Here is a 12,904-nt window from a genome sequence, read left to right as displayed (position 1 = left end):
TGTCTGGGACCATCCTTGGAGAAAAACTAGACCTTTGCGTATACTGTTTTTCTCGCTGACAAATTCTAGCAGCTGTATATATCCCCTTCCCTGCCAATGGTATCCTCCCCAGCAATGTCCGTCCATTCGAGCGCTAATCACATATCTGGTTGTGATGTCTCCGTGATCGCATGTTATTCGCTGGGCACTGGACACCCAGCAATGCTCAATAGATGTTGTTAAGGAAAGAGCAGGTGAAACCCAATTTCTCGTTTAACCAGCTGACCCTATCGGTTTTTGAGAGCCTGTTATGTTCAAGCTCTGCATACCCACCGTCTTCGCACCTGCAGCCCTCCTCTGAACCTGGCAGGTGCCCGAAGAGAAGGCAGGGGAGAAGAGGGAAAGCATTGCCCACCAAAAGCAAGGTGCACGCCCAGCAGCCAAGCAGCGTGAGAAGGAAGTAATAAGAGCAAAACCAAGACTGAAGATTTAAAATGAAGACTTTACAGAGAAGTCTGGAAAAAGAAATTTGTGTATGTGTGTTTTTAAAGTTGGAAAGCAGTGATGAAGGGGTTTAGAAGTTGCCAGGAGATTAGCTTGGTGAGGGAATTCTAAGCTGTGATGAGAACAGGAGATCCAGTTATTTGATGGGAAGCTTAAATAAAACTTCCTTTAATGTCTCCTGTCCCTTTGGTATTTGTAATCGTTCCATTCTGCAGTCTTAGTTAAATGGGAGGATTGTAAACAGTGTTTCAGATGACAGTTTGGCTATTAAGAGAACCTACACTTCAAGATTTTGGAGAACATCAGTTGACATACTTACAACTGATATGTTAATTAAATATCGATCTTCGATCTTCTGTGCTCATTACTTCAGGCCCCTGGGGACCTCTACATGCCAATACTCTCCCCTCCCCCATGAAAATAGCTTTGTCTTCCATTGATTATATAAATAATATATATACTCATTATGTGACATTTAAAACATAGAAAATATATAAGAAAAAAGTAAGTCACCTGAGATCACACACCCTGAGATAATCCTCAATATTCTGGTGACTACCCTTTCTCCCATCTCTATACGTGTGCATAATTTTGCATGGATGGGTGTCACATTACACACATATTTTTTAAATATAAAGACTTATTTTTAAGTATCTCTCTGCCCTCCCCTCCATGTTAACTGCCTATCTAGCTTGCTTGCTTGCTTCCTTACTAACTTCCTCCCACCACTCTTTCTAACAATTCACACACACAGTTTAAAAATTTTTTTTTGAGGGGATGTTTGTCATTATATTTAAAAAGTTGAATCATCTTTCCATACACTACTCTCCATCTTGCTTTTCTTCTGTAACTGTGAGTACACGGTAGAAATTCCCCCAAGTTGTATAGTAGTATGGTGCAGGTCTAACTTATTCTTTTTAGTGGCTGCATAAGATTCCACTCCCTTCTTGAATAGGCTTTTATTTGGCGTTCAAGTTTGCCACTATGACAAGGCTATGATAAACATGGTTCTACCCAGATCCCGATGCACTGTTGCCTTTATTATTTTTAAATTTTATTTATTGATTTTAGAGAGAAAGAGAGAGAGGGAAAGAGAGAGAGAAAGAGAGAGAAGGAAACATCTGTCCCTGTATGTACCCTGACTGGAGATTGAATCCACAACCTTCGTGTTTCAGGACAACGCTCTAACCAACCGAGCTACCCGGCCAGAGCACTGTTGCCTTTATTTCTATCATAGTTTCCCAGGAATGGGATTACTGGGGAAAAGGGAATTTTTAATTTTAATAGCTATTGCTGAGTTGCTTTCCCAGAATGCTGTGACGACTCACACTTCCACCAGCTATGGATGAGAGCATTGTTCTTCTGCATCCCTTTCACCAGCAGGTGTTATCGCTGTTTTTAATTTCTGCTCATCTGATAGGTGGGAAGTGACCTCCTTGCTTTTTTAATTTGCAGCTCTCTGCTGGGGAGTGTCTGCTAATTGGTTTCTTGACTGGATTTGCTCTTGCCAGAATTGCATTTTCACCATCTTCATGGATTTATCCATTGCTGTTTCATTCTTTTTTTTTTTTTTTTTCTTATCGACTTTAAGAGTTCTTCATTCTTTTAAAATTTCCCTCAGTTTATCACTGCACTTCGACATACAACTTTTCTAAATATTTTAACTTTTGGGGGGAATCAAATATGTTCTTCTTGTTTTATGACTTCTCATTTTCTGTTCTAGTTTAGTAGATCTCCCGACCTTGGATGAAGTATATGGTCTCATATATTTTCTCCCACAATTTTCATTTGAGTCTGTAATCCGTCAGGAATTTGTTTTTGAATCCGCTATGAAGTGGAGATGCTGGGGGCTGTATTGAGCACTGATTCCCAGCCCCTCTATCAGTAGCCATTCAGATTTAACTGCTTTTTAAAAACAAATTTCTCATTGAGGTATAATATGAATAGATTGATTTAGATTTGACTGTATAAAATACCAGGTTTACTGTTCCCTACTGTCCCCTCTTCTCTTCAGGTTCCCCTGTAATTTTCTCTGTGCTCCCCCACCTTTATTGTAGAAAGTCTTGAAAATATCAAGTGGCTCCTCAGAAAGTCAGAACAGAAAAACATTGCTTTATTTTATTATTATTATTATTGTTATTATTATGTTTTATTTTAAATGGGCTGCTTGTATAATGTGTCCTATTTCATGTGAAGGCATGGTCGTTAGAGTCTTAGTTTTAAGAGTTATTTTATGAGCCGCGGATGCTGAATGTTTTTTTTTATTTTTTTATTTTTATTTATTTATTTATTTTTTACAGAGACAGAAAGTGAGTCAGAGAGAGGGATAGACAGGGACAGACAGACAGGAATGGAGAGAGATGAGAAGCATCAATCATTAGTTTTTCCATTGCGCGTTGCAACACCTTAGTTGTTCATTGACTGCATTCTCATATGTGCCTTGACCATGGGCCTTCAGCAGACCGAGTAACCCCTTGCTTGAGCCAGTGACCTTGGGTCCAAGCTGGTGAACTTTGCTCAAACCAGATGAGTCTGCACTCAAGCTGGCGACCTCGGGGTCTCGAACCTGGGTCCTTCCGCATCCCAGTCCGACGCTCTATCCACTGCGCCACCTCCTGGTCAGGTGCTGAATGTTTTTAAATGCATTTTCAGCATCTAGAGTTTAAATGGGTCTCAGGACCAGAGGACATGGAGGTCCCCTGCAGTAAAGGTCCCTGCCTGTGCCTCCAAGCATCTCCCAGACTCTGCCTTCTCACCTTTATCTGATTTCTGCTTCTCTGTCCAGTCCCTTGGAGTGACACTTCACTGAGCAGTCTGCTGGGCCTGGTGCTGCTTCTATCCCTAGATGCTACCTTTGGGACACCCTTTGCCAGGACCACACCCAAGCCGAGTCTGGATCCCTGGGCCTCTGCTGTTCAGGAAGTAAAATCCAACATCTATTGAAATGATCATATGGGTTTTTCTAATGTGACTTATTGAGATGATGGATTATTTTTAAAATAATTTTTATATAGTAAACATTTTTGCAATTCTTAGAGTAAATTGGTCATAGCAATTTTTTTTTTGAGAGAGAGAGAGAGAGGAAGGCAGAGAGAGAAAGTAAGGGAGAGAGAGAGAAGGATCAACGCATTGTTCCACATAGTTGTGTACCCATTGGTTGCTTCTCTTATGTGCCCTGAGTGGGGCTCAAACCAGCTACCTTGGGGTCAGGCCAGCAACCGTGGGATGGAGCCAGTGACCCTGGGACAGAGCCAGCAACCTTGGTGCTCCAGGGTAATCTCTATCCACTGTGCCAGTAGCCAGGGTATAGATTTTTTTAAAAAACCCAAAAAACTGTAGTAGGTTGAATTGGATTTCCTAGAATTTTATTCAGGATTTTTACATCTTTGTTTATAACAGAGATTAACCTACACCAGAAGCTGCTAACTGGTGACTCATGGGCCTTGTTTATTTGACCAGCCCAGGGGATTGAAGTTTTTGATTTGGAATTCCTAATTAAGGGGCACACAGTCTCCAGTCCCCATAGCTTCTACTTCCCCCTGCCATTTTATACCCAATCAGCTTCATCCTTTTATAGTATTTTCTGGTTTGTTTTTTTTTTCCTGAAGTTGGAAACGGGGAGGCAGTCAGACAGACTCCCGCATGCGCCCGACGGGGATCCACCCGGCATGCCCACCAGGGGGCGATGCTCTGCCCATCTGGGGTGTCGCTCTGTCGCAACCAGAGCCATTCTAGCGCCTGAGGCAGAGGCCGTAGAGCCATCCTCAGTGTCCGGGCCAACTTTGCTCCAATGGAGCCCCGGCTGTGGGAGGGGTAGAGAGAGACAGAGGGGAAGGAGAGGGGGAGGGGTGGAGAAGCAGATGGGCGCTTCTCCTGTGTGCCCTGGCCGGGAATTGAACCCGGGACTCCTGCACGCCAGGCTGATGCTCTACCACTGAGCCAACCGGCCAGGGCCTTTTTCTGGCTCTTGTAGATACTTGTGCTTGCAAACCCTGGTCTATGGTTTCCTTTGCTCATTTTTTGTTGTTGTTGGTAGATTTCAGAAATTATTATTATTATTATTATTATTATTATTGCGAGAGAGAGAGAAGGGAGAGAGATAAGAAGTATCAACTCATAGTTGCAGCACTTTTAGTTGTTCATTGATTGCTTCTCAAACGTGCCTTGATGGGAGGCGAGGGGAGGCTCCAGCCGAATTGGTGATCCCTTGCTCAAGCCAATGACCTTGGGCTCAAGCCAGCAACCATAGGATAAGGTCTGTGATCCCATGCTCAAGCCGGATGAACCTGTGCTCAAGCTGGCAACCCTGGGGTTTCACACCTGCGACCTCAGTGTCCTCTATCTATTGCACCACTACTGGTCAGGTAGAGTTGAGAATTAGAGTCATACCAGTTTAGAAGAAAAATTGAGGAGCATTCTTTTGTTATTCTGTGTTTTGAAATAACTTACACAACGATAGACACTGCTGTTCTTTACACATGAGAAAAGTCTTGCCAGCAAATGTGTCTAACCCCGGAGTCCTTCAGGAGCTCATTTTTTGGTAACTTCTCATTTTTTCCCTTCTAGGTTGTTGGTCTATTCAGAATTGTGTGCTTCTTTTTTGGGGTCAATATTGAAATTTATGAATGTTTTTCTGGAAAAGAATTTAAACACTTGGCTACGTCACTTGTATTTTCCTTTCTCATTTATTTTGTTTATATCACATGTCAACAGTATGAATTGTTCCCAAAACAAAAGGGTCACATCTTGTTTATTTTTCTATTTAGTCAGCTGAGAGCCCTTATGCAAGCAGTATTAGCTTTCTCTTTGGTCCTCTGAGTTGTCTAGAAAGCCTGTGGTGGGCACAGCCAGCTCAGAAAGGGGGTGTCAGCTGGGCTTCCAATAAGACTGCAGGAGAGCTTTGAGGGTGGAACATTCTGCTCCAGCAAATCATCTTACTGCCACGTGGGGTCGCTGTAGGAAGGTGGTCCATAATTAGAAGTTGCCCAGATGGGCTTTTACTGGTCTGGTACACATCCCTGCCCGGCACACTAAGCTCAGACAAAATGTCCAATATTTGAACTCTCAGAGTTGCAGTCTAAGTGCTCAGCTCCTTTGCCCCACCCCCCTCCAACTCGATCTGCCAGTATGCTTTCACTGTGAGAAGCAGAATGTGACTGAAACACTAAGGAGAGGAAGGTTGGAAGTTCATGCTTTGACAAGTAGTACTCATTGCTCCAAATACATACCAATGAGAGAATAAGTTTTAAAAGACTTAATAAGACATAAACAGGCTAAAAAACACGATGAACATCGCAGTGGACAAGAAAGAGAACTAACTGGACAGCAGATTGGTGCGTAGGGCCAAAGCCAAGGAAGGGCCTGTGGGGTAGTGGGAACTCAGATGTTACACATGGAGTAGAGAGCCAGACTCTCTAGCTGAATACAGGGACTGGCGTGAGGCCCCTCATTTCAGAAAGAAGGCTAGAAAAAATAGCAACTGTGGCCCTGGCCGGTTGGCTCAGTGGTAGAGCGTCGGCCTGGCGTGCAGAAGTCCCGGGTTCGATTCCCGGCCAGGGCACACAGGAGAAGCGCCCATCTGCTTCTCCATCCCTCCCCTTCTCCTTCCTCTCTATCTCTCTCTTCCCCTCCCACAGCCAAGGCTCCATGGGAGCAAAGTTGGCCCCGGCACTGAGGATGGCTCCATGGCCTCCACCTCAGGTGCTAGAATGGTTCTGGCCTCAGCAGAGCAATGCCCCAGAGGGGCAGAGCATTGCCCACTGGTGGGCATGCCGGGTGGATCCTGGTCGGGCACATGCAGAAGTCTGCCTGCCTGCCTGCCTCCCCCTCCCCCCCGTTTCTCACTGTGGAAAAATACCAAAAAAATAAATAAATAAAAATTTAAAAAAAGGAAACCAATTCAACAACTGAAATATGAACTTGCAGATGAAATTAATTTTGGACTAATTCTGCCAACACTTGAAAATAAGGAAGCTCAAAGAGATAAATGGAGACATTGTTTGACAAACAAGAAATTATGTAACAATGCAGGCGAAAACAAAATGAAGATACAGATATGAAATATAAACACTATTCATATTGCTGTAAGAAGAATCTTAGTCCATATATCCTTAGGTATGGGTATCTTTATATGATAGATTCCTAAAAGTAAGATGAATATGTACAATTCAGTTTTTTAAAAGATATTGCCAGAAGATTTCAGAAGAAAAAAATGTAGTAATTCACATTCTTTTGAGAATACATGAAAGTTCTTCTTTTCCTAAACCACTAAGCAGGTGCTTCAAGCTGGATTTTTTTCTCATTCTTGAGGGATTTTTTGCATCTACTTTTTCCTATATCCTAGCAGGCATTTTAAAGTGATTTATTCAAGAAGAGTACTCGAGAGGGATTATTTTAAAAACAACACCCACACCTGAGAGGATCTTTCTGTTGCCTTCATCCATGATGACAACATGGCTTTTCCTTTAGGTTCTTGGAGATCCGTGTGGCTCAAATTGCAGGTCACAACCCATTCAACTTAACAGACTGTGAGAGCATTTTTATAAACATAGAACAATATAGACAAGAATAGAAAACATTAAAGTGCATCAAATGTGGTAAAGATAATCATTGCATCATAAATGTCCAAAGAGCTAAGTAAGAGGGAGATTTAATTTTTCTTTTTTTACCCCTTATCTTGTTTAAATATATATTTACAAAGTAAAGTGTTTTTTTAACGGTGAGTTAAGGTAAAATAAACGAACATTTACATCTCTGGATGATGTGAGGAGTATACAGTAATTTTAATTTTAGGTTCTTTGTTCTTTTATGGCTATAAAATCCTTATTTATCACCTCTTCCTCCAATTTAAGCTTGTTTTTAAAGTTATAAAGGAAATAAATTCATGTGTATTTTTTAAAATGCAACACAACAAAGGTTATAAAGCAACAAGGAAAATCTCTCCCTTCAGCTCCCTGTAGCAGGTGTGTGTGTGTGTGTGTGTGTGTGTGTGTGTGTGTGTGTGTGTGTTTCAGAAATTTTTACCTCTTTTTCTTTTGAGAATCCCATCATAGTGAGTCTAAACATGGTCCTCTTTTTCATCAACTTTTCTTGGGACTCAGAACATACCCTCAATTTCCAACCGAGTTCTTCCTGTGTGCCAAAAAAGTTTTCTTCTCACACGTCTTTGATGGTTGCTTTTGCTGTATCTATTCTTCTCTCTCTGGAATTCCTATTATTCCCAGGTTATATCCCCTGTGCCTGACCGACTGCCTCTTTCCTTTTCATCTCTTTATCGTTTTTACCCTTGACCATGTTAATTTTATTTCCTCCAGTGTCCTGTCTGCTATTTGCAGCCGACATCCTGGCTTCTAACACAGCTCTTGTGGTTTCTGTCTCCCTGCTTACACTTTCTGCTCTCAGATTTCTGCTTATTATGATCTTCTGTAGTTTCTAGATCTTTTCCAGAGCCCCCTGGAATCTTATTGAGAATTTGAATCAGATATTCAGATTTTTAAAATGTGCTGCAGTTAATTTGCACACACACACACATCCACTCCCCGGGCAGGCAGCTTCCTCTGAAGTTTCCAGGGATGTTTAGTATTTTCTGAATTGCAGCATTTTCCAAGATCCTATGAACTTTCTTTGCTAACCCTTCCAGAGGAGAGTGAAGTCAGCCCAGTGTGGCTGTTGAGGTAGAATCTTTATTTCCTTGGTTTCTTTTTTATTTTTTATTATTATTATTTTATTATTTTTTGTATTTTTCTGAAGCTGGAAACAGGGAGAGACAGTCAGACAGACTCCCGCATGCGCCCGACCGGGATCCACCTGGCACGCCCACCAGGGGCGACGCTCTGCCCACCAGGGGGCGATGCTCTGCCCCTCCGGGGCGTCGCTCTGTTGTGACCAGAGCCACTCTAGCGCCTGGGGCAGAGGCCAAGGAGCCATCCCCGCCCGGGCCATCTTTGCTCGAATGGAGCCTCGGCTGCGGGAGGGGAAGAGAGAGACAGAGAGGAAGGAGAGGGGGAGGGGTGGAGAAGCAGATGGGCGCTTCTCCTGTGTGCCCTGGCCGGGAATCGAACCCGGGACTTCTGCACGCCAGGCTGACGCTCTACCACTGAGCCAAACGGCCAGGTCCTCTTTTTTATTTTTAATTCAGTGAAAGGAGAGGAGGCAGAGAGACAGACTCCCCCTTGCACCCTGACTGTGATCCACCCAGAAAGCCCACTAGGGGCAATGCTCTGTCCATCTGGGGCATTGCTCTGTTGCTCAGCAACTGAGCTCTTCTTAGCACCTGAGGTGGAGGCCATGGAGCCATCCTCTGAGCCTGGGGCCAGCTTGCTCCAATCAAGTCATGGCTGCAGGAGAGGAAAAGAGAGAGAGAGAGAGAGAGAGAGAGAAGTGAGAGGGGGAAGGGTGGAGAAGCAGATGGATGCTTCTCCCGTGTGCCCTGACTGGGAATTGAACTCGGGACATCCACACGCTAAGCTGATGCTCTACCACTGAGCCAACTGGCCAGGGCCTTATTTCCTTGGTTTAATCTTTCCATGTCAGGGTGGGATTGGAGGTGGCACCGACTTAAGGCACAGAAACTCTGGAGGCCTCTCTGTCTGTCGCCTGCCCCTAAGAAGAATGTCTTACCTCATCCATGAACATGGCTCAGCTCCTCGTCAGAAAGTGTTTTCGGGGCTGCTCTTTGCCTGGCAATCATCAGCTTGGCCCTGCATGGCGTGGGTATCAGGGGCTGATGGCAAAATCTATCTAGTTCAAGTGTAAACCCCAAGGGAGCCCATTTGTCTAAGGAACTAAAGCCACATTCTCTAGTCCCCTTTGTCAGTGATAAACCTGCCATTTCCCTCTCCAGTAACCTATTTCTCAAGTGACCCTGCACTTAACCTATTCTACAACTTGAGTCCAGAAGAAATGGAGCCATGTTCAGTGGGAGGTGGTAAGAGTTTCTGCCCAAGTCTTTCTGGGTCATTTAAGTTAGACCCAAGAGCTCGAGGAAAACTGACAGAGAACACAGTGGGGATGGATCATGTCAGCCCCCATGTGGTCCAGGGGGAGTGGGAGACAGCAGAGTTGGACAGCCACAGCTGGGAGACTTAGTGCCACCTCCCTGGATAAATTTTTAGAAAAGAAAAAGAAAATGGAGTTTTATTATTTTTAAATTCTCAAGAAGACATAATCATTGCAAATAAGTTACTAAAAGGTTTGGGGGAATTCCTGGCAAGATGGTGGCATGCTTTTCTTCTTCTTTTTTAAAAATATGGAACGCTTCATGAATTTGTGTGTCATCCTTGTGCAGGGACCATACTAATTTTCTCTGAATCAGTCCAATTTTAGTACATGTGCTGCTGAAGCGAGCACCAGCATGCTTTTCTGCTTCGCGGAGCCATCAGCAGCTTCTCGGTGGCTGTGCCCATGTGTGAGCAGTCAAGCACCCATAGTGCACTTGGGGTGGTCTGAAAGCTACAGGTGTGCAGAGGTGGGAGGGAAGCTGGGGGTGCACCCTCACCCCATCACCCCTCGGCTGCCCTGGCCTCCAGGCCTTGCCTGCTGAGTGAGGGGGACTCCTGGCGTGGGCCACAATCCTGGCCAGGAGCTTCCCGGGTGAAATCTAGAACTGGCTCCGATAGGCGGAGAGACTCCGAAAAAAGAGGCGGTCAGCCCGGGATTGGTAGGTGGCAGGTGGCAGGTTTAATCAGCAATGGAACTCATAAGTACGTCTTGGGTTCCTGCAAGACAAGGAGTTTTCTCACACTCACCTGCTAAATCTTAAAAGTTTATATAGAGGTTATAACTGGATTAAGTCATGAAGACAGGGGCCTCAACTGGGTCGCGTGGTCACAAAGCAAGTCGGCATAGCCTCATCACCACGCCGCATGCTCAAGGGTGTGCCTCTGGCAGCTTCTGGGAGCGGGGGAAGCCAACAGGAGCACACATTCCAAAGACCCAGCAGGGTTGGGGAACTTCCGGCTGTTATGTCTTCTCCCTCCCCACCCCCCATCTTCTGATGACCTCCCGGGTCACCTGGGTAGCCAGCATCTCCTGCTTTGTCCTGACCACGTGACCGCAGTCCGACGGGGTAGCAGCCAGCCTTTTCTCAATGATGCCCTCTGTTGGGTCCTACAGGGCACAGTCTGGCAGAAAGTCCTCCAGTTTCCTTGGTGTGGATGGCTAGTCCTCAGTGCTGGTGCAAGTCTTTGTCATTTTTTTTTTTAAGATTTTATTTATTCATTTGAGAGAGAGAGAGAGAAGGGGGGAGGAGCAGGAAGCATCAACTCCCATATGTGCCTTGACCAGGCAAGCCCAAGGTTTCGAACCGGCAACCTCAGCATTTCCAAGTTGACGCTTTATCCACTGCGCCACCGCAGGTCAGGCTAAGTCTTTGTCATTTTCTGACGGCCATTTCCGGGGTGTTCTGTTGGAACAGGAGAGGGGGCGGCCGGGCAGAGATTCAGAGAGCCGTGCCTACACCACTGTCTTGCCAGGAATTCTGAAGTTTTTTGCTCACTTATTCACAGTTCGTATGTCTACTTGAACACTTGAACACGAGAAAACTCCATTGTTTTCTGCTCTTAACAGTCTACGTTCCAAGCTTTTTGGACACCCCCGCCCCAGTTACCATGATACTGTTTTCTGATGATTAAAGGCACTGAAGACAGAGGCTTCTGTATGAAAGTGATGTCAGCCTGGCTAACCTCTGGACCACCTGCCAGCTGTTGTCTGGTGAGCTCTACTGCATCTTTAAATGCAGTTTCAAGTCCCCCCTCAGTCATCCTTCTCTGCCCCCCTCCAGGCAGCAGTAACCACGTGAGCCCCTCCCACCCCCCTGCACTCCCCCACCTCCCACCAGTGTGCACTTAGGCATTTGCTGGGCATGTGTTCCACATTTGCTCTATTGAGATTTTAAAAGGTTTCCTCCTCCCCCCTTGATTTGTGATTGTGAAAACACTTCAAGAGTCATCTTCCAAGCTTTTAACATTTTAAAAATTATCATCGAGAGGCTAAAACAGCAAAAGCCATTCCCAGTGAATCAAGCCTCCGGGGCTTGTACAGCGGAGGAGAAAACGCAGGTGAAAGGCACTTCACAGACAGGAAGCCCGAGGCAGCGCTGCAATGGGGTGTTCTGGGAGTCAGGAGGCCTGTAGAAACCCTGAGGGCTGGACCTGAAAAATTGCCTTTTGGAAAGGTGGGAGCAGTTGTGGTGGACACTAGAATTCACCTTTGTACCAAGGCTGGTTCTTGTTCTGGGAAAAACACGGGGAGGAGATGTTAGTTTCATAGATGACCAGCAAGTTCCCTCTTGTACTTCCTGCTGAGGACCCTCGAGTCACTGACATCCTGTGCCCAGAGATGAAGTAAGTGGTCGGCTTCCAAATGTTAACGGGTGCATGTTTGCATGGAACTGGCCTTCATCTACAGACTCAGGAGTTTCTCAGAATGGACTTCAATGGCCTGTGTCTTGTGATGTGTGTGTGTGTGTGTGTGTGTGTGTGTGTGTGTGTGTTGTTCACACTCGCAGATCAGGAATGCTGAGGCTCCCACAAGGCTCCCACATCCCACAGGCTTGACCCTGTCTTCACTGTGACTGGCTAAAAAGAAAGTGTCCTGGATTTGGCAGGGCTTAACATTGACCAGACCAGCAATGCCCTCACAGAGCGGTCTTCAACCCTAAGTGACCATCACTAGGAAAGGTCCTGATGTTGGGAAATTCTGTCAGTGTTGGTTGGGACCAGGGACTAGACTGTACCCCGGAGGGGGCGTCCCCTGAGGAGAGTTGCTCGTTCCACCAGCAGGCTGCTGGGAAGAGAGGTCGGTACAGGACACCAGAGCCTCGGAGGTGAGCCTCAAGCTGGGCGAAGGGAAGCCTTCCCTCTCTTGTTGGAACAGGACTCCAAGTACAGAGGATATTCAACAACCAATGGCTTTTATTTTATTTTATTTTAGAATGTATTTTATTGACTTGAGAGAGAGAGGAAAGGATAGAGAGACAGAAACACCCGTCTGCTCCTGTATGTGCCCTGACTAGAAGTTGAACCCACAATCTTTGCATGTCAGGATGATGCTCCAACCAACTGAGCCATCCAGCCAGGGCACCAATGGATTTTAATCGAGCACCTACTATGTGCCAGGCACATTCTAAGCACTGAGATACGGTGGTGAGTGGAACAAACTCCTTGCTCACATGGGGCTTACAGTCTACCAAAGAGAGATGATACACAAGCAAAAATAAATGAATGAGAGTGATTCATATAGATGCGATAGGACCATAAAACAGGCTAAGGTGACAGTGAAGGGCTCAGCGGCTCCTGCAGAAGGCCTCCGGGAGCAACATTAGGAGAGGAAGTAAAGACCAGAAGAAGCCAGCCAGGCAAAGGAGGTGTGTGTGTCCCAGGACAAGCAGAAGTCCTGCAGCAGGAGTGAGCTGGGCACAGTC

The 12,904-nt window shown here is 45.5% G+C and overlaps 1 non-coding gene across 1 annotated transcript; it reads right to left on the bottom strand.

The window, feature by feature from the left end:
- Positions 1 to 9,724: 9,724 nt before the first annotated feature.
- Positions 9,725 to 9,831, bottom strand: LOC136396475 (U6 spliceosomal RNA). Its single transcript, XR_010749761.1, has one exon. It is a non-coding gene; the product is annotated as a U6 spliceosomal RNA (small nuclear RNA).
- Positions 9,832 to 12,904: the final 3,073 nt, after the last annotated feature.

Source organism: Saccopteryx leptura, chromosome 2, assembly GCF_036850995.1.
Source record: "Saccopteryx leptura isolate mSacLep1 chromosome 2, mSacLep1_pri_phased_curated, whole genome shotgun sequence".
NCBI lineage: Eukaryota > Metazoa > Chordata > Mammalia > Chiroptera > Emballonuridae > Saccopteryx > Saccopteryx leptura.
This window is presented reverse-complemented; position numbering and strand designations above follow the sequence as displayed.